At 40.4% G+C, this 27234-nt stretch overlaps 1 protein-coding gene across 1 annotated transcript in view; it reads left to right on the top strand.

Moving 5' to 3' along the window:
• Positions 1–11456: 11456 nt before the first annotated feature.
• Positions 11457–27234, top strand: part of LOC136877014 (hemocyte protein-glutamine gamma-glutamyltransferase) — a 112221-nt gene continuing 96443 nt past the window's right edge. Inside the window, exon 1 of the mRNA XM_067150806.2 lies at positions 11457–11576. The gene's annotated coding sequence lies outside the window, so the exon portion shown is untranslated. The remainder of the gene's footprint in view (positions 11577–27234) is intronic.

The following is a 27234-nucleotide window of genomic DNA, read 5'->3' as shown; positions in this document are numbered from 1 at the left end:
TATAGCACTACGGCAAGTAGTGGAGACTTTGCATGTGCTGTGAGGAAGGGTAGTAGGGGTACATTTTTTCTGCCAAGGTCGTGGCCACTGAGTTATAATTCACCCGCTTGCCGCGCGCATTCATCAGTTTGGCAGTCTCTTTAATGTCTGTTAGTTTCTTAGTGTGTATTTAAATACAAAATGATTTTTAATTGCATAATCATGCCGTACTTCTATTTAATTGTACCGCGCGAAGTGGCCCTGGGGTTAAGGGCGTGCAGCTGTGAGCTTGCACTCGGGAGATAGTGGTTTCGAATCCCACTGTCGGCAGCCCTGAAGATGGTTTTCCGTGGTTTCCCATTTTTACACCAGGCAAGTGCTGGGGCTGTACCTTATTTAGGGCCACGGTCGCTTCCTTTCCACGCGTAGCCCTTTCCTGTCTCATCGTCGCCATAAATTCTATCTATGTCGGTGCGACGTAAAGCCGATTGTAAAAAAATATTCATTTGTAAATATATTTCAACGTTCCTTTCACTGGGCTAAATTATTTCTTTGTGTTATGTTATTGATTAAGTAAATGTATTTAAGCTCATCCGCAGTATGTTTGTGAGACCTGGTGAAAATTTGATTATACAGCATTGAATCAAATTTTCAAAAGAAAACTATTATTATGAATAATCCACAGGGCAGGTTAATTACATTTACATATACAATAACATAATAAAACGAAAGAATTTAGTCCGGTGAAAGTAAAGTTGGTGTTCGCTCGCGTTGAAATTACAATTAAATATAAAACGAATTTTACAATTGACTTTACGTCGCACTGACACAGCGAGAAGGAAGCGGCCGTGGCCTTAATTAAGGTACAGCTCCAGCATTTGCCTGGTATGAAAATGGGAAACCACGGAAATCCATCTTCAGGGCGGCCGACAGTGGGATTCGAAATCACTATCTCCCGAGTTCAAGCTTACAGCTGCGCAACCGTAACTCCACGGCCAGCTCGCCCGGTACAATTACATAGAAGTACGGCATGATAATGCAATTAAAAGTCATTTAGTATTTGAATACACACTAATAAACTAACAGACACTAAAGTGACTGCCCGACTGACGAATGCGCGCGGCAAGCGGATGAATTATAACTCAGTGGCCACGACCATGGCAAAAAAAGTACCCCTAATACCCTTCCTCACAGCACATGCAAAGTCTCCACTACTTGTCGTAGAGTTATACAAGTCGCTTAGACGCGTATTTCCGCCAATAATTATGTTAATTAGAGAAAATAAAGGAAAGATTTAGCATATAAGACAACAAGGCTTGTACAAAGAGCTTTTTAAAAATAATTCCTAGTTCCAGTTGACTGAAGTGGAATAAAAATGTAATGTTTACTCCACAAAGTGAGGGGGGGGGGGCTGTCCCTCCTCGCCCCACCCCCTAATCAAATCGCCGCTACTGTTGGTAGACACGTCAAAGATGCAGTAAAGGATATCTAATTAATTTATATACGTGTAGATATTCAACTCGATAAAAGAGTTGATTGCACTGTTCGGTGAAATACGTGTGTAGAAGACATACGTCTGTTTGGAGCTTCTGTTGCATTCCGACCAGGTTGTCCAGTTTGAAATAATGTCTGTCTATTCATCGCTGCTGAACACACTAGTCATTGTCGATATGCAGACAGCAAATATAGCGCGGCTATACCATACAGCAGCCTAGAAGTATGCGGTGGAAAACGAGGTTTACTAATGCAAGAGGTGCATTAGACCGGTGTCGCTGAGTAACATGCTGCGAGCGACACTCCCATTCATATCTCTTCATATTCTGACGTAACCTGTCCGCTGGCAGTAGTTCCTCTGTGAAAATCAGTTGGTAGACATTCCACTCATCATTTGTGCATGCGGGACATTTATATGTAGAAAGTACGGCGTTCGTGAGCCACCTGGTATATTTTCTTTTTCAGATAGTCTAAGTCTATACATTTATTTATTCAAAATTAATTTCGGCAGACTGGAGAACCTAGCAGTTATAAATTAACTGAGTTGAAACTGAAAAGAAATGGCTTCAGATATCACCGAATAGGGTCACACGTGTTATACACAAATAACTGCACATTCGGTTTTTTTTCTTTTTTGTGAAACTTCCCAATATTAAAGTAGAGGTATCCAGAATTTTCCTATGCTTAGTTATATTTCAGTCAAGTATGAGCTGAGAAATGGCATTTTAACCTCGAGAATACCGTCTTTCAGCCACGGAGAAGCGAACAGTTAGTTCAGCTACTTCCCTCACGAGCCACCGATATCACACCCCGTCCACTGTTGGTTTCGTGTGAACAATAGTGGTTTTGCATTGTACTTCTTGTCTTCAGCTCGCTGTGTAGAATGCAAAGCCATTCGAACCAATTTCTTTCACATCCTTCAAACATGCACTGGCAGCAAGACTTCGCCTGCTTCACTGAGATCTTTGAATTGAATTTTCTTACACTAGCGACACACGTACTGTTGTAAGACTTCGGTTTAGTGCTGTATCATTTCGAGTGACCAGTAGCAGAGTTCCATGTTAAAGTGTAGACTCTCTATTTCTACAGTAACTCACCGCGTGAAATCGAAAGCCATTCGAAGCACCATACATGTTGTTTCGAGACCTCAGTTTTAGTGATGTGCCAATGGAGGTGCCAGTACGAGCATTTCTTGCCGATCGTGGTATTATACTCTCTTTCTCAGCGATTTTCTATGTGTTGCTCCTTTTCTACAGCCCTATTCCTTTCTTCATGCAAATATTCAATTGTTATCAACAAATCAACATAAGCCAATAAGTTCCAACCTCAAAACTTATTGGGAATTGTACAATATCTGAATTACTTATTTGATTACCGCTTGCTTGAAAGAGCTATACCAAATGAACGGAGAGTAGTTATGGTAGACCCGCTGTACGAACGAAAGAATAATGGACATAAAGCGGATAATTACAGGCCAATGTATTGCACGTAAGCTCTGGGAAAGCATTTTTTCTGATTTATTAGACACGTTTGCGAAATTAATAACTGGTTTGATAGAAGGCGGTCCGGGTTTAGGAAAGATATGGCTCACCTTATAAAATTTCAGCAAGATATAACAGATATTTTAGATTCAGGGAGGTCAAATGGACTGTATCGCTATATAGGATAGGAATGGTAGGAGGGGGAGTATTCATCCTGGTGAAAGAAGAATTTGTAAGCCACGAAAAAGTTAAAGATGACAAAAGTGAAATTCTAGGTGTATCATCTCTAAAGATAATAGGCAACTTGACGTCTTTGGAGTGTACAGACCGGGAAATGGTAGCGCAGAAGCTGATTCAGAATTATTTGATAAGATAACCAGCTATGTGGGAAACGACAAGGAAAGGAAGGTGATTGTAGCGAGTGATCTCAATTTACCAAATATCAATTGGGAAGGTAATACGAACGACAGGAAGCATCACCAACAAATGGCGAATAAGTTTTTTTTTGTTAGGGGCTTTACGTCGCACCGACATAGATAGGTCTTATGGCGACGATGGGATAGGAAAGGCCTAGGAGTTGGAAGGAAGCGTCCGTGGCCTTAATAAGGTACAGCCCCAGCATTTGCCTGGTGTAAAAATGGGAAACCACGGAAAACCATCTGCCGATAGTGGGATTCGAACCTACTGTCACCCGGATGCACGCTCACAACTGCGCGCCTCTACGAGCACGGCCAACTCGCCCGGTGGCAAATAAATTAATATGGGAAGGGCAATTGATTCAGAAAGTGATGGAACCGAGTAGAGGGAAGAATATCCTGGATGTGGTGCTGGTAAAACCAGATGAGTTCTATACAGAAACCGAAGTAACATATGGTATTAGTGATCACGAAGCATTTTTGTGGTAGTTAAAAATAATTGTGAAAGAAAGGAAGATATTCAAATTAGGACTATTAGGCAGTACCATATGGCTGATAAAACAGGCATGAGAGAGTTTCTAAAAAGTAACTATGTTCGATGGAAAACGGTAAATAAAAATGTAAACAGACTCTGGGATGGGTTTAAAGCAACTGTTGAGGAATGTGAAAACAGGTTTGTACCTTTAAAGGTGGTAAAGAACGGTAAAGATACAATATACTAAAAGAGAAGTAAACAGACTAATGAAGGAGGTGCAGGTTGGAAAGAAATAGAGTTAGAAATGCCTGTGGAAGTAAGGAGAAATTGAAGAAACTTACTAGAAAATTGAATCTAGCAAAGAAGTCACCTGAGTATAACATGATGGGAAGCATAATTGGCAGTCATACAAATTTTAGTGAAAATGGAAGGGTATATATAGGTACTTTAAGGCATAAACACGTTCCAAGAAGGATATTCCAGGAATCATTAATGAACAAGGGGAGTGCGTATGCGAGGATCTTCAAAAGGCAGAAGTATACAGTCAGCAGTATGCAAAGATTGTTGGTTACAAGGATAATGTTCAGAGAGAGGAGGTGACTAATACTAAAGAAGTATTAAAATTTACCTATGACAACAATGACATTTACAGTAAGATACAAAAGTTGAAAACTAGAAAAGCAGCTGGAATTGATAAGGTTTCGGAAATATACTAAAGGCAATGGGTTGGTATATAGTACCATATCTGAAATACTTATTTGATTATTGTTTGCATGAAGGAGCCAAACCAAATGAATGGAGAGTTGCTATAGTAGCCCCTGTGTATAAAGTAAAGGGTGATAGACATAAAGCTGAAAATTACAGGCCAGTCAGTTTGACATGCATTGCATGTAAGCTTTGGGAAAACATACTTTCTGATTATATTAAACATGTTTGCAAAATTAATAACTGGTTTGATAGAAGGCAGTTTGGGTTTAGGAAAAGTTATTCCACTGAAGCCCAACTTGTAGGATTCCAGCAGGATATAGCAGATATCCTGGAATCAGGAGGTCAAATGGACTGTATTGCGATTGACCTATCTAAGGCATTTGATAGGGTAGATCATGGAAGACTACTGGCAAAAATGAGTGCATTTGGACTTGACAAAAGAGTGTCTGAATGAGTGGCTATGTTTCTAGAAAGAACTCAGAGAATTAGAGTAGGCCAAGCTTTATCTGTCCCTGTAATACTTAAGAGGGGAATTCCTTAAGGCAGTATTATTGGACCTTTATGTTTTCTTATATATATCAACGATATGTGTAAAGAAGTGAAATCAGAGATACGGCGTTTTGCAGATGATGTTATTCTGTGCAGAGTAATAAATAAGTTACAAGATTGTGAGCAACTGCAAAATGACCTCGGTAATGTTGTGAGATGGGCAGCCGACAATAGCATGACGTTAAACAGGATGAAAAGTCTAGTTGTAAGTTTTACCAGGAGGAGAAGTTCTCCCAGTTTTAATTACTGGGTTGACGGGGATCAGGATAAGTAGTTAGATCTTCATTGGAGGGGTCGCAGTAACGAGGCTGTCAATGAAGGTTACGGGTCTCTTCATATGGTTATGACGGTATTGTAGGAATTGTAGTAAGGTTGTAAAGGAGAAGGCGTATATAAGTCTCTCGTAAGACACAACTTAAAGTATCTGGGAACTACACCAGCATTACTTGATTCTAGAACTGGAAATAGTCCCGAGGAAAGCTGCACGAATTTTTCTGGGTGATTTCAGACAAAAGAGTAATGTTATGTATATCCTGCAACGAAGCGGTATGTTCCGAGCTGTCAGAGGAGAGACGGCGTGGAATGATATTAGTAGATGATTAAGCTTGAACGGAGTTTTTGAATGTAGGCCTGATCATTATGGGAAAATAAATCTGGATGTGGCAAATATTCGTTTATAAGAACAGAAATGATTTGGCAAGGGAGATGTTCGATAAGTTTCCATCTTGTTTGAAATCATTTAAGAAAAGACTAGATAAACAATTAATAGAGGATTTGCAATCTGGGAGACAGCCCTAAATGCAGATCAGACTACTGATAAAAAATATTGTTCTCATTTTTTTGTACAGTTTAGACTGTTCATGATTTCTGTAAATGTCCACAAAATTAATTTAACTGAATACAGAGCCGCGAGTAATAACTAGTACGTAGATAAAGTCAGTATGGTTGCGTGTCTGTACATTGGTTATTCCGATAAATGTGTAGGATTTGAGGTGTAATAACAGTCATTTAATATATGTTTAGATTTAGTGTCTGGTTGCTTTTTGTTTGACTCCTTAAATGGAGAATAATGCCGATTATATAAATCTGTTTCTAAATTCTCTCCTTTGTTGCAGCAATCATTTTCATCACTTCGTTATACCTCCTCTTTCTTAATTCCTTTTGTGATTATTCTCTCTTATTTTGCGTAACTTTTTCTTTCCCTCGATATACGTCAACAAATTTCATATCCATGTCTGTTCTAATATATATAAAGAGGACTGTGAGTTCGTTTCATTGTAACGGCAAATCTCAGAAACTAGCGAACACGTTACGAAATTTCTTTCACCATTTGAAGGACAATATCATTCGGGTAATATCATCTGTGTATTATCCAGGAATATCAAAGAGTTCCCGCGAGAACCATGATTAAGGAGAAAAATGACAGCAATAATAAATCTCAAAATTTGTCCTGTCTGTGTTTTTTCACACAAAAACTTCTTTACTGATGGAGTTCAAATTTGGAAGGCTTATAGCTGTTACCTTTGGTAAACATACAAGCTAGTCACTATCACGTTATCTTTTAAGTGGGCTATGTAGAAGAAAGAAAATGTGAAGCAAATACGCTTGGACTTTTAGAATAGAATGCGTTGCATAAATGACTAGCCCTACTGAACAATGAAGCACAGCAAGTGTACCTGGAATTCAATTTCACAGGATTTTTTAAATATGAATTTTCTTCCTATCTCTAATAGTGTTCTCGAGAAGAAAGTTTACCGTGTTTTGGCGCATGCTTTATCCTTGGTCTTCACATAAAAACTACTTGACGGACCGTGCTCAAATTTGGCAAGCATACAACTGGAACCTTCGGTTAACATACAGGCTACTTCTTATTACAGTGTTTCTTAATGGGACCATGTAGAGAAATGCAGTTTCCCGGCAGGCGCGTCCAGCTTATCTGCCTCCCTTTGACTCATCACTCCCCGCTCCGCGGCGTAGCAACAAGGACACCACTTCGCTCACTTGATCCGTGCATGACATGAGATAACAATTAAAATTAAGAAAATAATAATTAAGAAAATTAGTTATTAAGAATTAAGTAAATAAGCTCTTACCTTATGACAGATGTTGGAAATGATCTCTTCCTGCATCCACATTTCTAGCATCGTCTTAGGAAACTTCGATTCACAGGTTGCAATTTTAACATTTTCGTAGGCCGCCATATTGAGCTCTTCTAACCCCCGGTTTCTTCTCCAAGTCGTCTTAGGGATATTGTAGAAGTATGTTCTAATCGTTGTGCGATTTCGTTCACTTTTTCCTCGTTAAGTACACGTTGTTTAACACTTCGCTTCTTATTGAGTAGAGAACCAGTTCCTATCAATTTTTTTACGACTTTCCGCGTGGTCTCTCTATGTGGAGCGCGTACACCTGGAAATTGTGTTATAAATCGCATAACGACTTCCCTGCAAGACTCTGTTTTCACTTAATTATCATACATAAATACCCTTTCCTGTACCGTGTACTCATGTGGAGACATAATGAGAATTATACCCTGAAGTAACACTTCAAAACTCGAGAACAGTTGAAGCGACAGAACAACACTGAATACACGTTCTAAGCGCGGACCTGAACTGCGAAGTGCGGGCATTTCAGTGCTGTCGCTGCCCTATGTAACAGGAAATGATGATGCCATTGATGTTTTCAAGGCCCATACTTATAGACATGATACTCTATAGGCTTTTGGGCTTATGCCGTGTCAAGAAAATAAGGTGAAATTCTTTACGTTTCGCAGAGAACTGTGTTCTGCGTCCTCAGAAGAAATCTCGACTGTCCACGAGAAAGGCTTCTTAAACAACGACTCTTCAAAAATTATACGTTATAATAGAAGTGGAAATGGTACGTTCACTCGCCACCAGATGGCTCCCAGGACGTGGCACAACGCTAGCGTTCGAAGCGGAAGCTGACCGAACCATAGAATCAGTCTAAGCGGTTCACATAAACGTGTGTACGTAACATATGACATTGACACAAGCCTGGAATAAAACATCTGGCGACGATGAACGTACGAATTTGGAAAACACCGAGACGAAATAACAATAGTGAAGGGATAGGGAAGGGAACTATCTACGTAAGTTCTTAATGGCTGGCAACCAGGTATTACTTAATTGATAGCCGGTGACCCTGTTGAAATTGTTAGGATTTCTACGTATTTCCACAGCTTCCCGTATAATCCTGCACCTGTAGTATCTAGTGTGGGTAAGAGATCGAGCATCTTGAAACATGACATCATGACCCGACGATAGAGCGTGCTCAGCTATTGCCGATTTGTCTGGAAATGATGAGTCAACGGGAGGCAGATAATCTGGGCGCGCCTGCCGGCCAACCAATGAGAGAAACCCACTGTACAAGGTGAAGCAAGTGCAGTAGCAGCCGGCCCTTGGGGACTCCCAGACGATGTCCTCCCTAGAATTCGAAGAGAGTTCTTTTATTTTCTCTCGACATTTCAAGTCAAATATTGGATTCGAATAATGCTAAGAAAATTACTTTTCACTTTAAAACTGTAAATTCTCATTAATAAGGAAGACTGTTGGGCAATAAGTTAACAAACTTAGGTGACTGACTTTCAGCGCACAGTTCACTGGTAAATGTTTTCAGGTTGAAGATAAGGCACGGACTCTCGAGCTTCCGTCCGAGGATGTAGTGACGTTGAGGGGGTTGAGATGCAAGGGGGAGGCGCGCAGGTAGACGGTTCCGGGGGAAAGGAAGGGTGCGGGAAGAAGCTTTCACGTGGCCAGAGTCCGTAGCAATGTAGCAGTAAAGAAGTCCTCACAAACTCTTATATGAACATGCGCCAGCCAAATCTCCACGGTTGCATACAATAAAATTAAATAATAATTGCCCTATTATTTATATTTTAAGAAGAAAAATAACCAATAATTATATCGAAATGTAACATTTGAGACCAGGAAATTTCATTCGCGTTTTTTGAGATTTGGCAGCAGTGAATTAGCTTGTTTTCACGCGGAATACTTGAATGCATGCAGTGATACTAGTCAGTAGCAAAGAAAGATTTGTGGGAAAAAGTACTGTGGCCGATCCCCCGATATGAGAGTCCACCGGCCGCCACTGAGAAAGTCATAGGAAAATGTACGCCTGGGACCTTTACAAGTGAATAACTGCCTAAACGGATAGTACTATTAAATAATTAGTTTTCCTAGAAAACGTTTCTAAATATTTACTTCGTAATTCTAACAATATTGCAGTAAAAGATGCTGAAAAAAATAAAAAAAAGTAGACAGAGGTGGTTCAGCCACATCGAACGAAGACCTGAAAATTATATGGTAGAGAGAGTGCGAGTTCTGAAGGTGTCACCAAGATGGAGGGTTTGCAGACTTTTGCTAAGGTGGTAAAAGAAAGTACACATTGAGCTTGATAGCTGCAGTCGCTCAAGTGCGACCAGTATCCAGTAATCGAGAGACAGTGGGTTCGAACCCGAATGTCGGGGCAGTCCTGAAGATGGTTTTCCGAGGTTTCCCGTTTTCACACCAGGTAAATGCTGGGACTGTACCTTAATATTAAGGCCACAGCCGCTTCCTTCCCATTCCTAGGCCATTCCAATCCCATCGTCGCCATAAGACCTGTCTGTGTCGGTGCGACGTAGAGCAAATAGCAAAAAAAGAAACAAAAAAAGAAAATACCTGATCATACAGAAATAGAATGAACGGAAGAATAAAGGATGGAGATGCCGACTCCACACGGAAGTGGGAAAAGGCTTAGTAAAAGAAGAAGTTCTAGAGTATAAATATCGGTTTGATAATCATTTTCAAAATGTATCATGTTCCATTTTTGCCTTAATATATTTGGATTTAGCATAGTTTCTCGGTGCCTTTGCTGGCGGAACCTAGTGTTTACAGTGCACTATGGGCTAGAGCAATTTTGTTACTTTCATTGATCTGTCTCAGCTTTATCCTTGGCTTTGACAAAATGAAAGTGACTGAGGTATGAGTGATACTAGTAATGCCATTCCTTCTGCAGCAAGACCCTGCTATGAATGGTGTGAAAATATTGCTCATAGGGTCGGTTGGTGCATGCATTTCAGTGGGCTTGGCAGACTGATATGTGATAGCAACTTCTGGCTCGGTAAGGAAAGCAACAGGAAACTACCTCACTCCTCATTTCCCTAGTACGCCTCTTCAGTGATGCCTAGGACTGAACATACATACATAGTTTCTCGAATTTATAATTTTAGTGACAATATTGTGGAAAGAAATGAAGCATATTAAGCATATATGTGCACATTTTACAATAGGAAATGAAGTATAGTAAGTACAGTATGTACAAATATCTTACTCTTCTCCTTTTTCTACCGCTTTTCCCACACTTGTGGGGACGTGGGTGCAAACTGTGTCGCACATATGGATTTCGCCCTGTTTTACAGCCGGATGTCCTTCCTGACGCCAACCCTAAAATAAAGTATATTAAATATATTTGTACAAAATATGTTAGGTAAGGGTGGTTCTGCCCTAAGGCAGGTCTGAACCTCTGCGGAGGTGTTCCTGAGCCGGAGTTTACGTGCGGTAGGGTAGCCAGTTCCTTTCCGCTCCTTCGTTCCCTTACCCTCCACCTACAGCGCGTGGCAACCCATCCAACTCCTGACCACGCCCAATGTTGCTTAACTTCGGAGATCTCACGGGATCTGGTGTAGTAGGAAATATGTAGTAGGAAATAAAGTAAAACTCTTAGTGGGAAATTAAACATATTGGTTATATTGGTGCTAACCACTGAGTGAGAAATGAATCTTATTATACAAATTGGTGCTAAATGCTATGTGGGTAAACGAGCATTTTAAACGATCTGGTGCTAAAGTCTACGTGGAAAATTATGTACATTTAACATAACGTTGAGGGAAAACTGAAGCATATTAAACGTATTAGTTCAAAAGTGTTCCCTATGGAAACGGCTGAATTAAGCTGCAATAGACTGCGTTGGTAACTGTTTTTTTTTCTACAATTTGGTTTACGTCGTACTGACACAGACAGGTCTTATCTTACGGTGATGATGGGGTAGGAAAGCGATAGGAATGGGATGGAAGCGACCGTAGCCTTAATTAAGGCACAGCCCCAGGATTCCTGGTATGAAAGTGGGAAACCACGGAATACTATCTTCAGAACTGCTGGCAGTGGGGTTCGAACCTATTATTTCCCGACAGCAAGCTGATAGTTTCGTGACGCCAACCGCGCAACCACTTGCTCGGTACATTGGTAACACTGATTCTTGAGCATATATATTTTTTCTTTTCTTGGAGGTACTCATAATGGGTACGGTAGTAGCTGAGACACGACACGACGCCCGCCTCCAGAGCTGACCAATGGTAGACTGAGAAGGAGAGGTATTTAAGTCTCGTAGAGCGAGGTCGAGTCATCAGTGAGGTCCGCTCCGCCACCCGCCAGTCAGCACAGCGCCCAGCCGCCACATCCTGCGTCACGCTTGCATCAGGTAGGACTCTTTAACTTACTCGAGTTTGTTTGTGATTTCTCATCGATATACAGACATGTCTTCATAAGAAATAATTTAATAAACACTCAACTATTCGTTGCGGTACCACTTGCTATTGAGGAGTCGTCATGACCGACAAAGCAATACTAATTCCAATACTTCAAACACTAATTTCATTTCATAAAACAATAACACTACCCGCGCTTCCGCCCGCATCAAATTCAATTAGAAATCGGATTTCAATACAGTCGATAACAATAGAGACCAGTCCAATACCAACTCATCCATGATCTTTATCTCTGTCGTGTCTCAAGATCTCTCTCTCCCCTCAGCTTACCGAGTGAGCTGGCTACGTGGTAGGAGCCACGTTCCTGTGAGTCTGAATTCGTAACGTTGTGTGTTCGAACCCCACCATCAGCAGCCCTGAAGATTCTTTATTCGAGTCAGAAGTACAATCTAATAATATAACATTGAACTTAGTAATATAAACTAGGAATGTTACACATTTCCTGCTCAAAATGTAGTCACATCCAGAGCATTATGTATAGCTAAAATGAGGTCCTTGATTGTGCGGCTGAGTGGACACAATCTGCATCAGAAGAGACGACGGGTTGTCTGCAGTTGGCTACGACTGCTTGTAGAGTAGTACCTCCTTCTATCTTGCGACTTCACCTTGTAATTTGGGTATGTATTCACGTTTGAAATAGCGATTTAGGTCAAAATTATCAATATTTGGTTTTTGATGTCATTTGAAAGCCTGGAGTTTCTAGACATATAGAACGGCCGTAAATTGCATTTAAATCGACCACTGCGTTCATGATTTCTCTGCTCTGGGGGCTTGGTCTGGTACTGACATTCACTAGCTTTCCATACTCAAGCGGGTAAGAGGCAGGAACACTACCCCTACACCACAGGGCCGGCACTTATGCATCAGGAGGGTTTAATTAGCCAAAGTAAGTCATTTCAATCCCGAAATAAACTTCCAAGATTCAAGTTCGATTTTCCACACAATGATTTTTTCCAGATATTCCATAATTCAAAAAATCATAATGTCTTTAAATTTTAAGTTATAGAATGCAATAATATGTCAAATTGAAGCTTATTAAACGTAGAATGTTTTGAACTAAACATAATAATAAATAAGACTATGATAAAGAAAGTTCCAAATGAAAAATACAAATCTAAATATTCTAAAATTTTGAGCACCATGAAAAATATATATTTTTAAAATACAATGTCAGTATATTCTGTTTAGTTCATCACATTTTAAGGATTATTGGGATGAATTATGCGCAATAATAATTGGAATAGAACTATTTTCCATAAGGCTATGATTTTTCGAAATTTATGAAATTTTGGAGTTTTTGACAGTTATTTAGGAAACGGTACCTTAAGTGTGAAATTTTTGTAGTGTAAATATCTCCGGTAAATACAAGTATTTCATTGTACAAATTTCAAAAAAAATTTTAGAATAGTACATATTTTGGTCCGAAACGTGAATACATACCTTAGGAACCCTGGGAAGTACAAGCACTGAAGATAGTTTTTCGTGGTTTCCTAGTTTCACTTAACTAATGCCACTGTAAACTTGCACTACTGATGAGTACCAAGAAAGATTTTCGCCCTGACAGTTCTACGCTCGACATTCGAGCCCACCAGACCGCATGTACAAAACTCGCCTTTAACACGTAAAACTGTTTACTTAAGAAGAAAATGTATTTTGGCATTTTCATAGAAAATTAGATTCTATATCCTGATATTACTAACAGTTTGCTCCGTATTTTGGCTTTTATCGGATAAAGCATATTCCAAAACACATAAAGGTATTCTTTTCATGGAAACTGCTTCATTTAGGATGCACATGATTTATTTTTTAGAAAATCGAATTCTAAGTACACTTGATGGGATCCACTCTTTACTAGGACTAATAGTTCAGGCAGGGAATTCACTCTAAAGTGCACCGGTAGGAAAATTTCTCCCACTTGGTCTATTTTTTAACGGTTCTCCTGATTTTATATGTATTGTACGGTCTGTAATCATCTGGAAGAAATAAGCTTTCGAACGGTGAAAGAATTGCTGAAGTCGGCTTAGTTTTTTCGGAGATTAACCTCAATATACAAACAAATTTACAAACCTTTCCTCTTTATAATATTAGCAGCTATACATTTATTATTGTACTCTACCTCCTAGATCTTGTTCAGTTCATCAAAATGATAAATACAAGTATTTAAAAAATACCTGTAACATTAATAAAAGTCGGAAACAAAAGCGAAATATAAATCAAGAGATCTTCACTTCCGTTTTAAACTCCTTCCGCAGATTAATGGTAGAGTGTGGTTGAGTGGTAGTGTGTCAGCCTCTGGATCACAAGATCAGGGGTTCAAGCCCGGAAGAGGCAGTAAGAATTTTGAAGGGAGGAAAGATATTCATTTGGCACTTTGTGCCGTAAGATGTTGGTATATACTTATCTATGTCACTCAGTAGAATTACGGTTTCTCTGCCATTTGGTGGAACGACATGTAACGTCGAAATTGCCACGCAGTCAGCCTAAATGGACCGAATGAAAATGCCTCCACACGATGGTTGAGGCCTTGCTATTATCATTACCATCGTTTTTATTTCCCTGAAAAAGATGCTACTGAGGCGGCTTTGCATGACTGTTCCTCGCGAAGTTTCATTCCAAAAATTCCACACGCACTGGTTGGAGTTCGAACCACGGCCATCTTGGTGAGAAGCCAGTGACTCAGCTTCTTGATTCATATGCCTTAAGACACTATAGAAACAGCTTATTTCATCGTTGTAGGTTTCCGCTTGACATAATATAGGCCTATATTAATGCACTCTGCTTTATTGTAATAATGATGACTGCTTTTTACAAAGGAGGGTATTAAGTGACATTCTTCCCCTTCATGTTAGTTCTTACGAGTGAAGACAATCATCACTGAAATGATTTAAAGTTTTCGTTCGCATTCATAAAAAATGATAGAATATTGATATAATCTGCTAGAAGCAATGTTCTAATGTCAAATCGCTGTCGACTGAATTTTGTATATTTTATTTCCTGTTAGTTGAAAAATACCTGTTTTTTAAAAATAATTTGCTTTAGGTCGCCCCGACACAGATAGGTCTTATGGCGTCGATGGGAGAGGAAAGGGCTTGGAGTGGGAAGGATGCGGCCGTGGCATTAATTGAGGTACAACATTTGCCTGGTGTGAAAATGGGAAAGCACCGGAAAACCATCTTCAGGACTGCCGATAGTGGGGTTCGAACCCATTATATCCCGAATGTAAGCGCACCCAATTGCTCGGTAGTTGAAAAATATCCTGAGTAACTGAATCGGTGGAAGTGGAATATTATGAGGCTTAATGGGAAAATTAACCATTATGATTCACAAAGGGTATGAATGTAGTTTACAAAATTCCTCAGCAGGTTTTATCATCTTCAGAAAACTGCATACAAATGCGGTACATGCATGCGCTCAATACTACCACTTTACCAAATTCTACTATCTTGAACGTAGTTTTGTCTGTAGTTGCTGGTAAAATGGGTAAGTTATTATCCAGAAGTATGATATTGAGAACGTTCAACGTTTCATATCGTATTTTTTAGGAATATTTTACATGTAGTTAAATAACTCCTCATAAAATGGCATTTATCATTTCTTTCATTTATTCCTAGTCCTAGTCCAGCTCCATGTCTAAATGGTTAGCGTGCTGGCCTTTGGCCACAGGGGTCCCAGGTTCGATTCACGGTAGGATCGGGAATTTTAACCATAATTGGTTAATCTCGGTGACATGGGGGCTGGGTATATGTGTCGTCTTCATCATCATTTCATCCTCATCACGACTCGCAGGCCGCCTACGGGCGTCAAATCAAAAAAGACCTACACCTGGCGAGCCGAACATGTCCTCGGACACTCCCGGCACTAAAAGTCATACACCATTTCATTTCATTTCCCAGTCCTAGACCTGCTCTATACTAACGTCACCGTAAGATCAATCTGAGTTGGTGGGACGTAAAACCAATAGAAAAATAAAGGAAACTATACACAATCGCACAGCAAGTACATTGACGCAGATTTTATCAGACAGATTTTACATATACAAAGTACATGTGGTTGATGTCCACGGCACTCCAAGTTCCTAATATGAAACAACAACAAATAATAATTTGCTTGGTTCTCTCATTGACAAATTGGGTGTAATATTTCAGCGTCAGGATTCGAACCAATGATCACCTAACCGTGCAAATTTTCAAGTCTTCATATGTATTGTCTGTTGACTTATTCATTTATGGAGATTAGTAAAGCAGAAAGATCTAATATATGTTTCTAGTATTTCTGGTCGTGGAGGGCTCTGTTAAAATTCTAAGACATCTGTCGCAAAGCCTTTTTCAAATACAGATACACTATGAGCGAAGCGAGTTCGGATGTCAGCATTCTTGACATTAGTTACTGTAGCTGTCTAGTGGTAAACTTCTGAATTTATTCAGTTAAACTCTTAGCATCTCAATAGTAGTTTTGGCACGTTGTTAAATGGTTGACAGGTATAGACCAGTTATGGTTCACACTAGCAATAATCTTAGTTAAACTATTCATGACTTTTATTACGTTCTGCTCTGTACGTACTGTACAGTAGGCCTTACACTATACCCGAATACTTGTACAGTAAAAGAAGATGTGAGAAAATATCAACAGGCCCTTAATTTTTGCATTTTATGGTGCATACATGAAAAAATCCCATACGTTGTAAGAAAGTTTCGATTCCACCATACATGGTTACTGTATCATTTCAAGTGAATCATGACCGGGCGAGTTGGCCATGCGGTTAGGGGTGCGCAGTTGTGAGCTTGCATCCCGGAGATAGTGGGTCCGAACCCCACTGTCGTCACCCTGAAGATGGTTTTCCGTGGTTTCCCATTTTCACACCAGACACATGCTGGGGCTGTACCTTAATGGAGGCCACGTCTGTTTCCTTTCCATTCCTAGGCCTTTCTATTCCCAAATTCGCCATAAGACCTGTTGTGTAGATGCGACGTAAAGCAAATTGTAAAAAATAATAACAAAAATGTGAATCATAATTGCACCACCACACCTGAAACTATACTAAAAGTCGTCCGACGTGTTTTTACTGGTCGGAGAAAAAAGCGAAGTTCTATCAGAATTGATAATGTTTACTTTACAGTACCATCTGTTAGACTGACCTTTGAGCAACATAGTGAACGTGTTAGCAGTGTTGCCAGCACACAGGTGGACGGAACGTTTCGTTGGAAAGGTCGCTAAATGAAAATATAGTGTTTTCTCTAAAAATGAAAACCTAAAACCTGTCTTGCAGTCTTTGACCGAATCAGGGTTGTAATGAATGAATCATATATAGGCTGTTAGTACGATGGGGTCACCACTCCCAAAGTGATTGATTAATGACTGATAGATGCTATGAAATGATAATGGAGAGTATTGCTGGAATAAAAGATGACAGGGTAAACCGGAATACCCGGAGAAAAACGTATCCCGCCTCCGCTTTGTCCAGCACAAATCTCACACGGAGTGACCGGGATTTGAACCACGGTATCCCGCGGTGAAAGGCCGGCGCTCTGCCGCCTGAGCCACGAAGGCTCTAGTTCTTTCCGTAAATAGGGTTTTATATGAGCCCACTTTAAACATACATACGTACACACATACATACATACATATATCTTCAGTAATGAAAGTTAATGCCTCTCAGCGTTCAGTCTGCAAGCCTCTGTGAATTTACTAAGCGCCGCCATAATCGTCTATTTGTAACTACTTCCGTGGCCTCGTTTAGTTCTGTACCTCTTATCTTTAAATTATGAGAAACTGCGTCTAAACATCGTCGTCTTGTTCTCCCTTTACTTCTCTTACCCTCCATTACCGAGACCATTATTCTCCTAGGTAACGTATCTTAATCCATTCAACGGGTGAGTTGGCTGTGCGGTTAGGGGCGCGTGGCTGTGTGCTTGCATCCGGGAGATAATGGGTTCGAATCCCACTGTCGGCAGTCCGGAAGATGATTTTCCGTTATTTCCGATTTTCACACCAGGAAAATGCTGGGGCTGTACCTTAATTAAGGCCACGGCCGCTTCCTTCCAACTCCTAGGCCTATCCTATCGTCACCATAAGACCTACCTATGTCGGTGCGACGTAAAGCCACTAGCAAAGAATTAATCCATTCACCTCACATGACTCCACCACCGAAACCGGTTTATGCGTACAACTTCATCAGTTGAGTTCATTCCCAACTTAACCTCTTGCTTTCCCTAGCGATCATTCTCGCTACTTTAACCTGTGCTTCTTCTTACTTACGAATAACATATCCTGAGTCCACCCAGCTTTCACTCTCGTAAACCGAAGTTGCTCTGAAAACAGACCGGTATAAATGTAGTTTCATCCGAAAGTTGACTTCTTTCCTGCAGAATACTCTTGATCGCAAAAGAGAACTCAGTGCTTTAGCTTGGCTGCACTTTGATTCAATCTCGCTTACTATACTACCATCCTGGGTGAACACACGTCCTAAATACTCGATATTATCTACCTGCTCCAGCTTTCTATTCCCAACCTGACATTCAGTTCTCTAATGACATCACTTTGATTTTGGAAATGATAATTTTCATATCATACACACTGCACAAGTTGCGAGATATTAGACTGCAGGTTTTCAGCACAATCTGCCATTAAGACCAAGTCGTCGGCATAGGACAAACTGCTTACTACATTTCCACCTAACTGAATCCCTCCCTGCCACTTTGTACATTTCAGTAGATGATCCATGTAAACTATGAACAACAAAGGTCAAATATTACAGCCTTGTCAAACACCTGTTAGTACCTTGAAACAAGAACTCATTCTACCATCAATTCTCACTGCATTCCAATTTAAACATATATGCCTTTGATTGTTTTCAATAATCTGCCCTTAATCCCGTAGTCCCCATGTATGGCGAACATCTTTTACCACGTCTCTAGATTGACGAAGCATAAGCATAACTGTCTGGGGCCGATGACCTTAGATGTTAAGCCCCTTTAAGCAACAAGCATCGTCATCATCACCATACCTGTCTATTCCTCTAGTGGCATTTTTCAACAAGCTGGCAGATATTGAAAATTCTGAAACTACTCTGGTTCAAATCCAATTTATTCGCAACCACTGATCGCGCCCTCACTTCCAGAATGTCAGTGTACATCTTTTTTGGTATACTGATCAATCACAAATCTCGATAGTTGTTGCAATTCTTCCCGTTCCCTTGCTTATATCGTATATAGTTGACATCACTTCTTCCGTCCAATCTGGAGGTACCTTATTATCATTCCATGCCAATCATGCAATCAGAAGGTGGCTTATTAACATTCCATGCTGATCATATCACTCTATGAAGCCATTTCATCCCTACCTTCCCACTATACTTCACCATGTCAGGTCTAATTTCATCTATTCCTGATGCTTTATGACAAGGAAGTTTATTTACCATTCTTTGCATTTTTCTCAAGCGTATGTTCGCCATCATTGTTCTCCTTCCCATGAACTCGGTTGTTCGCGAAGTCACCTGTGATTTTCTATTATGTTGAGAAGATTTTCAAAATATTCCTTTCCCCTGTCCACTGATTCCTTGGTATCTATTATGAGTTCACCCAAAACACTATTACTTTCCTTTCCGCTTCCCTTTCTAAAATGATTTATTACTGTCCAAAACGTTTTACCTTATATTGACCCAGCCTTTCCACGTCATCACCGAAATCTTCTCACGTCTTCTTCTTGGATTCAACAATTATTTTTTTCGTTCTGTTTCTTTCATCTATGTATAATTCCCTGTCTGCATCAGTCCTTGTTTAGAGCCATTTCTGACAGGCCTTCCTTTTACGTTCGCAAGCTGCTCTCACTTCATCATTCCACCAAGATGTATGATTTTTCCTATATTTACACATAGTTGTTTGCAGGTATTCCGTTGCTGTTTCTACTACAGCATCCTTGTATGCCACCCATTCTCATTCTATAGCCTGGAACTTTTTACTGTCTACTGTGTGAATCTTTTCACAAATAATACTTATGTACTTCTGTTCTGCCTGATTTACTCGTCCAGGAGATTTTTTACCCCATATTCGTCTGCAAACAGATTTCACGTCCTCTGTCCTATGACTAGGGATACTTTGTTCACTACATATCAGATAGTGGTCCGTGTCATATAAAAATACCCGCGAAATACCCGCACATTCCTAACAGATTACCTGAATTCGAAGTCGTCTATAATTTGGTCTGTTATAGATCTGGGGCCACTACTCACCCATGTGTAGCGGTAAATAGCCTTATGCTTGAAGAATATATTTGTAACGGCTAATCCCATACTAGTGCAGAAGTCCCGCAAATGCTTCCAATTCCTATTAGCCTCATATCTTCCCCGCATTTACCCATCACCTTCTCGTATCCTTCAATTCTATTTCGAACTCTCTGACTGAAATCACCCATAAGCACTAGCCTATTTTTGCTGTTGACCCTGGATACGATGTCACCCAGTGCTTCAGAAAACTTGTCCAACTTCCTCCTCATCTGCACCCTCACATGTTGAATACACTAAGACAATTCTCGTCCCAATTCCTCCTAACATTCGCACATTTACGTGCCTAAAAGAGACTATTTTGCGTGCAGTAGTGTTGCTAATGAACAGTCTTACCCCATACTCTGCCCTTCCCTTCTATACACCTGTCAAAAACTGTTTATAATCACCTATTTCTTCCTCGTTATATCCATTTGCCCGAATATCATTAACTCCTAACGCATCCAGGCGCACTTATGTTTTGCTGACTCAACCAATTCTACTTTCTTACATAAGTTACATTTATATTGATAGCTTCCCATCGAATTCCATTTCTGTTTCTGTTTCTACTACAGCATCCCAGTATGTCACCCATTCTCTTTTTATACCCTGAAGCTTTTTACTGTCTATTGTTTGGAACTTTTCACAAATCATAACTTATCATTGTTTCGAAGAAGTCCCTCGCCTGTCGAATGGAAGTGGAACTCCGTTACTCCCATAGGTCTGAGGCTTGCTTAAAATGTTCTCAGATTGGTAAATTCTGTGAACGGGTTAGGGTCCAACAGTAGATTGTTTAATCCTAGCCGCCTGAGCACGAGGAGGGCCACGTCCGAGATGCCCACTCCCATTCCATAGCAAATGGTATCCCGACACTCAGGACCCCTTAGTAGGCCACTCACTTGTTGCCCATGGTTCACGAACTACGGCATGACTACAGTAACCCACACCACGAACATTAAAGAGTATTAAAATATTTTGACTAGAATGAGATATTTTTCAAATTTTTCAGAAATCTGTGTTTTATTTAATTCCTTTAAATTAAAAAATGAACATTTCAGACTGTTTTGCTAGTGGCTTTACGTCGCACCGACACAGATAGGTCTTATGGCGACGATAGGATAGGAAAGGCCTAGGATTTGGAAGGAAGCGGCCGTGACCTTAAGGCAAAGCATGTTGTGAAAATGGGAAACTACGGAAAACCATCTTCATGGGTGCCGACAGTGGAGTTCGACCCACTATCTCCCGAATACTGGATACTGGCCGCACTTAAGCGACTGAAGCTAACGAGCTCGGTAGCGATCAATGTATACGTCTCTTGTGTTCATTGTTTCTCTGTAGAATTTGCTTTTCGTCCATCCCCAAAGTAAAAATCGAAGGCAGTAGATGTGTGTCTGGATAAGTCATTTGCGTGTTTTAATACTTTTGTAAGGTTGTTCGTATGCGTACCATAAAACAGCAGCTGTAACTCTACACAAATTGCAAATTGGACACATGTTTATATGAACATTTCTACTCGAAATAGTCTCTATTTCTGCCGTCTGAGGTGTTTACTATTCTCCCTGAAATACCTTGAATAGTTCCTTCGCACTTAAACGGAAGAAACAAACTACAGCAGTGATTCCCTCAAAAGGTCAGAAGTGAACGCTTAAGAAGCACGTACGCAGTACTTTTTTAAAGTTTCATTCCTTACCCTGAAGGGGTAAGGTGGGCCAGTTAGATGGCGATGCCCTCTCCCTGGCCAGGAGATGTGTGGCGGTGTTCTGAGCTGAGGTGAAGGGTGAGAAGGGAGTGACTGGCCTATGAATTGTAACTGTCCCAGCATTTTCCTGAAGCTAAGAAAACACTCTCACGATTGCCCACAGTGAGGTTCAATCCACCACCTTCCGAATGCAGAGCTCGCATCTAGACACTCACTGATCGGTGGCAGCGATTGACTGAGGAACGTTAATGGAGTCACCAATTACGCTCGTAATCATTTTTTTGTCGAAATGTTCAGCTTTTCAGCCATTGCACGGTAGGATTCCCTAGGTTCAAAATCCCCTACATTCACTTTCATAAATTGTTGAGGTAGTCACTTGTTCTTGTACAGGCTGTACTTGTACAATGTACATTATCAGAATATGAATGTGGATCCAGAAGAATTTATAAGCAATATAATATACTTAAAATATGTGTAATACAGTAAAATCCATGTTAAATACGCGCCATAATCTTTAGAGGGTTTTGAATCGAAAGGATTCAGTACTAACCGTAAGTCAACAGCCCTCACAATACCGCAACCATAAATAAATGACACTGAAGACATCAGTAAGAGCTGCATTTTGTGCAGTCTGAATTAAAAGACACATGTAGAAATAATACAACTCTCAAGTGATAGCAACAACCAGGGAAGATAACCTTTTGCCATCAAATATCGGATATGATCCGACATCACGATATCCTGTCGTGCTCGAAAGACGCAACTCTTCCAATATACTATGATTATTATAAGAATATATTGTGCAATAACGGTAGTAGTTGAGGTCTTAACAACTGTGGACTAATATTGAGATTAGAAGCCACTGAACGAAAAGCCACACTTCATCTAACCACACACTCAGATCACAAGGTCCTATAACTTACTGCGTGCAGTAACAGAAGAACAAAGCAAGGCGAAGAGGAAACCACTTCTTCTCCGAAATCTCTTCAGTAAATATTATAGGCAAGGGATGACGAAGTTGTGTTCACGACCTTGAAACTTCTACATGAAGTGACAGTCACGTAGGGCGCATGAGTACCTGTCTGTATTTTGTTGTGTGTTCTAACATCGAAAATAGACTGTACTTCAGGGTCGGGAGGTACTAGTCAACTTGCATCATGGCGCTGACAAGTTTTACCATTGTCGTTTCGTAATGTGAAAACGATTCGGTCGATATTAATTTAATGAAGTGTGTGTATGCGTTGTTGACATTAGAACACACAACGAAATACAGGCAGGCACTCCCGCGCACTCCTGATATTGGCTTCACGTCATAGTTTCAACGTCGTGAATCCAATCTGGCCATCCGTTATACATACCTCCATCGAGGTGTTTGTTTAAGATTTGGTATACAGTAGGGATGGGACAAATAGTTACTTTCCAGTATCATGTTCCTGTATATCCGTTACACCGTAATATTCAGTTGGAGTATTCGGATATAAAAGTAACATAATGCAAGTTGCAGGTCAACTTTTGGAAGGAACATACCTTATACCTGCTGTCTCCTGTAGCCCCTAACCGCACTTAGTAAGTACTTATAAATAGCAATAGGCCTACTATATCTTCATCTCGCTTTCTTCTCTCCCACTATCTCTTTCGCTAGCTCGTCACCCACATTCCTAACTATTCCTAGAAAAATGTTTGCAATGAACCATTTACATTCCGAGAACTAATACTTCGAAACCTTCATGTATAAAAAGCGCCGTGGCTGCTATGTGCATTCATAGATGTCCAAGGATCTGTAGTTAAACAGACATTACGACCAGACTTTATAAAATGAACGAGTGTCATGTACACTTCAGATGCCGCCGGAATGGGTCATGAGGAAATAGCCCTACCAGGCAAGATGTAAGCAGAGCTTAATCCAGTACTTTATTTTGTTAATTGTTATTTTACGTTGCACTGACACGGACTGATTTCACGGTGACGAAGGGATAGGACAGGATAGAACAGGACTAGGTCGGAATCAACCGTGGCCTTAACTGAGGAACAGTCTCAGCATTTGCTTGATGTGAAAATAGGAAACCACCGAAAACCATCTTGAGGACTTCCGGCAGTGGGGTTCGAATCCACCATCTCCCGAATACAAGCTAACAGCTACGTAACACAAACCGTGTAGCCAACTCGCTCCGTAAATCCAGTATAAAAGGCTTCAAAATAGTCTTTTGTCATTTACAGAAGGTTGTGGATATGTGGTAAACAACATTGTATGTGACTTGTCCAGCGTCTTTTTTTTTCTTTTCTGTATATCACTCCTCTATTGTACTGGTAAAAATTATGATAGCTGCTTTTGCTGCACTGCCTCACAGGTTGCAGTTCATGACGAAATTTCAGGACGCACAGATTCACGTGATGGGACTTGCGATAGCTTTTCAGGACCTGACATTTGAGAACCATGTACATTATCAGAACTATATGAACCGGTAGAAGTTTTATTTTTTAAATTATTATTATTATTATTATTATTATTATTATTATTATTATTATTATTATTATTATTATTATTATTGGGTACCTTATTTCAACGCATTTCTAAGAAACCATTTTCTTGTAATTGAGTTTTTGTCCACATTAATCGTATCGGACGTACTTCCACTCACTCATTGTCCAGAACACGGAGTGAAACTCGAGATGCAAGGTGGGAAGACCACATGTAACTGTTCCTAGGAACTACGCTACTGTATGTATTACCACCAGTAACCCTAATACAAAGCACTTCGAATAAATAAAGAATACCTATAACAGACCAGAAAGTAACAGGATAGGAATATCAGTACTGCCACTAAACTGTTTCAAATGTATCGCTCGCGCCTGCGCAGGAGTGCACGCTTAAAGCGAGCTGCTATGCTTCCTAATACCCGTTAGCAAATCAGAAACTTCCTACCCTTCCCCTCGATAGCTACAGTCGCTTAAGTGCGGCCAGTATCCAGTAATCGGGAGATAGTGGGTTCGAACCCCACTGTCGGCAGCCCTGAAGATGGTTTTCCGTGGTTTCCCATTTTCAGACAAGGCAAATGCCGGGGCTGTACCTTAATTAAGGCCACGGCCGCTTCCTTTCAATTCCTAGGCCTTTCCCATCCCATCGTCGCCATAAGACATATCTGTGTCGGCGCGACGCAAAAAAAAAAAAAAAAAAAAAAAAAAACTCTACCCTTCCCTTGGTTTCGCCGAGACAGTTACTTTTGTATTAGGATCTCCTGAGGAACATAATATTTCTGGAACAGCTTACTGTTATGGATTAGGATACAGTACAATGTTAACGATGTGTAACTCCCATCTGTAGTATACAGAGTGTAAAAGTAAATAACATCTGCATTTCCAGCATTTCTAAAATTAATGCAATCATATAAAGATTTTATTTTTGCTACTTGTTTAACATCGCACGAAGACATCGAAGGATTTCGGTGATAGAAGGATGGGAAAGCGCTAGGATTGAGAAAGGTAGCGGCCGTGGCCTTACTTAAGGTATCGCCCCAGAATTTGCCTGGTGAAAATGGGAAACCATCTTCAGAGCTGCTGACGATGGGATTTGAAACCACTATCTTCCGAGTGCAAGCTCACAGCTGCGCGACCCTAGCCGCACGGCCAGCTCGCTCAGTAGTCACATAAAACAATGGCTTGCTGATAGTGTTAATAGAGGGAGCAGAAATAAAGCAAATGGAACTCGTCGACAGGACTAGTTTGCACCACGACGAAAGCAAAGTTTGTATACAAAGTTTATCTCATCCTCAGAATTCCAAGACGCTCGACGCTTATTGAAGACAAGGCTAAAATTAGGTAACATAAACAAGTATCCTGTGAATTATTCCGGGCTGTATGTTAGTTTAATATAACATATGCCGTGGTGCAGCTATAGGAAGATGTAGGATGGAGGTTCTAGGCGAATTGAAGCACTACTTGAAGTTAAAATTTACGTAGATAAACAAATAAATAAATAAATGCATGTATGAATATTCCATATCTCCTTCTAAACCGCCGGGCTTAGTGGCTCAGACGGTTGAGGCGCTGGCCTTCTGACCCCAGCTGGGCAGGTTCGTTCTTGGCTCAGTCCGGTGGTATTTGAAGGTGCTCAAATACGTCAGCCTCGTGTCAGTAGATTTACGGTGCCGGAATTTTGTCCTACAGCTCGGCGTCTCCAAAAACAGTAAAATCAGTTTGTGGGACGTAAGACCAACAACATCTTATCTATTAGTATTTCCTCCTAAACCACTGGAGCAATTGCAATCAAACTTTGTACACATATGACTTACTATTTGGAGAAAAACACTGTGGGGGTAAGACACCCCCAGCACCCCTAGGGGTGGGAGTGGGTGATATATAAATTAATAGAAAATAGTGTCAAATCCATAGTTTTCGGAGCCACTGGGATGAAGAGTGACTCTTCGTTTGTCGTTTAAGACCAATATAAGAGCCCATCGCTATGGTGGATGAGAAGAGGTGAAAAAGAAAATTTCTAAAATGACTGAGATTATTAGAAGCATGTGTGTATGTTCCAGCATAGTTCTCAACCAATCTTGGTGCACATATGACTGACTCACTATATGAAAAATATACTGTGGGGGGAAAGACATTCATAGCACGACTTTTATCTCGGATTAGGTGTACAAAAGTCGAAAGCTATTTCAATTCAATTCTTTTATGTCTGCCTGTCTGTTTGTTTGTAACGTCGTGAGAAACCGGCTTAACAGAATGTCCCAAAACTTGGTAATTAAGTTCAGGGATAACTGGGTTCTGCACAAAGCTATACATCATTTGATCAGAATGCAGTGGCGTAGCGATATTGAAGGTGACAAATACAAGAAAATGAAAGTTCTCCGTTAATATACTATTAAGCCTGTACGTAATTACATTTATGAAAAATATAATTTCCGACCTTTCATGTTCCATACGTGTTTACCATAAGAGGACCAATATCGGAGGTATTAGCGATTATTACGTTTCCACATACGTACTTCCAAATATGTTCACAAACTGTACAAACTACGACTTCCAAACATCTGTCTTTTACACATTTCTACCGCGCGGGCTATGACAACAGAGATATTCAGAAATGTACATTTCTATTGCTACGTCCATCAACTGGGATGAGGAATTATTGTTCAGACGTCAAGGAACTAGCATGTGATGGTGGTGGTTGTCTTTACAATATTGCTATCGAAATGATACGAGAAACGTGAAATAACTACCAGTTGATGATGATAGTGGTGATTACTGTTTTAAGAGCAAGTATACCTAAGCAGCCATCCTCTTTTAACACTAATCAGAGGAAAAAATGGAAAAGGTCCGACACTTCGAAAAATAAGGAAGAAAGACAAGGGCCAGGAAGGGAATGAAAGACTCGCTAACCCACGGAATCTAATAGCGTTGGGGTCGAAAAATAACAAGAGTTGACCAAGGGAGGTCAGATAGGGTAGATGAAAGTGAGGAGCTTGACACGAGTAAGTGGACGCAATGCCAGGACTGAATTAGGGCCCCGGGTTCAGTGGCTTTGGGTCTCCCTTTTAATTGCCTCTTACGACAGGCAGGGTTACCATGGGTGTTATGCTACCACCCCCACCCACAGGGGGAGAACGATCAGTAGAAGAATGAGGGAAGA

Source organism: Anabrus simplex, chromosome 7 (assembly GCF_040414725.1).
Source record: "Anabrus simplex isolate iqAnaSimp1 chromosome 7, ASM4041472v1, whole genome shotgun sequence".
NCBI lineage: Eukaryota > Metazoa > Arthropoda > Insecta > Orthoptera > Tettigoniidae > Anabrus > Anabrus simplex.
Note: the sequence above shows the minus strand (reverse complement) of the source record. Positions and strands in the feature narration are given on the sequence as shown.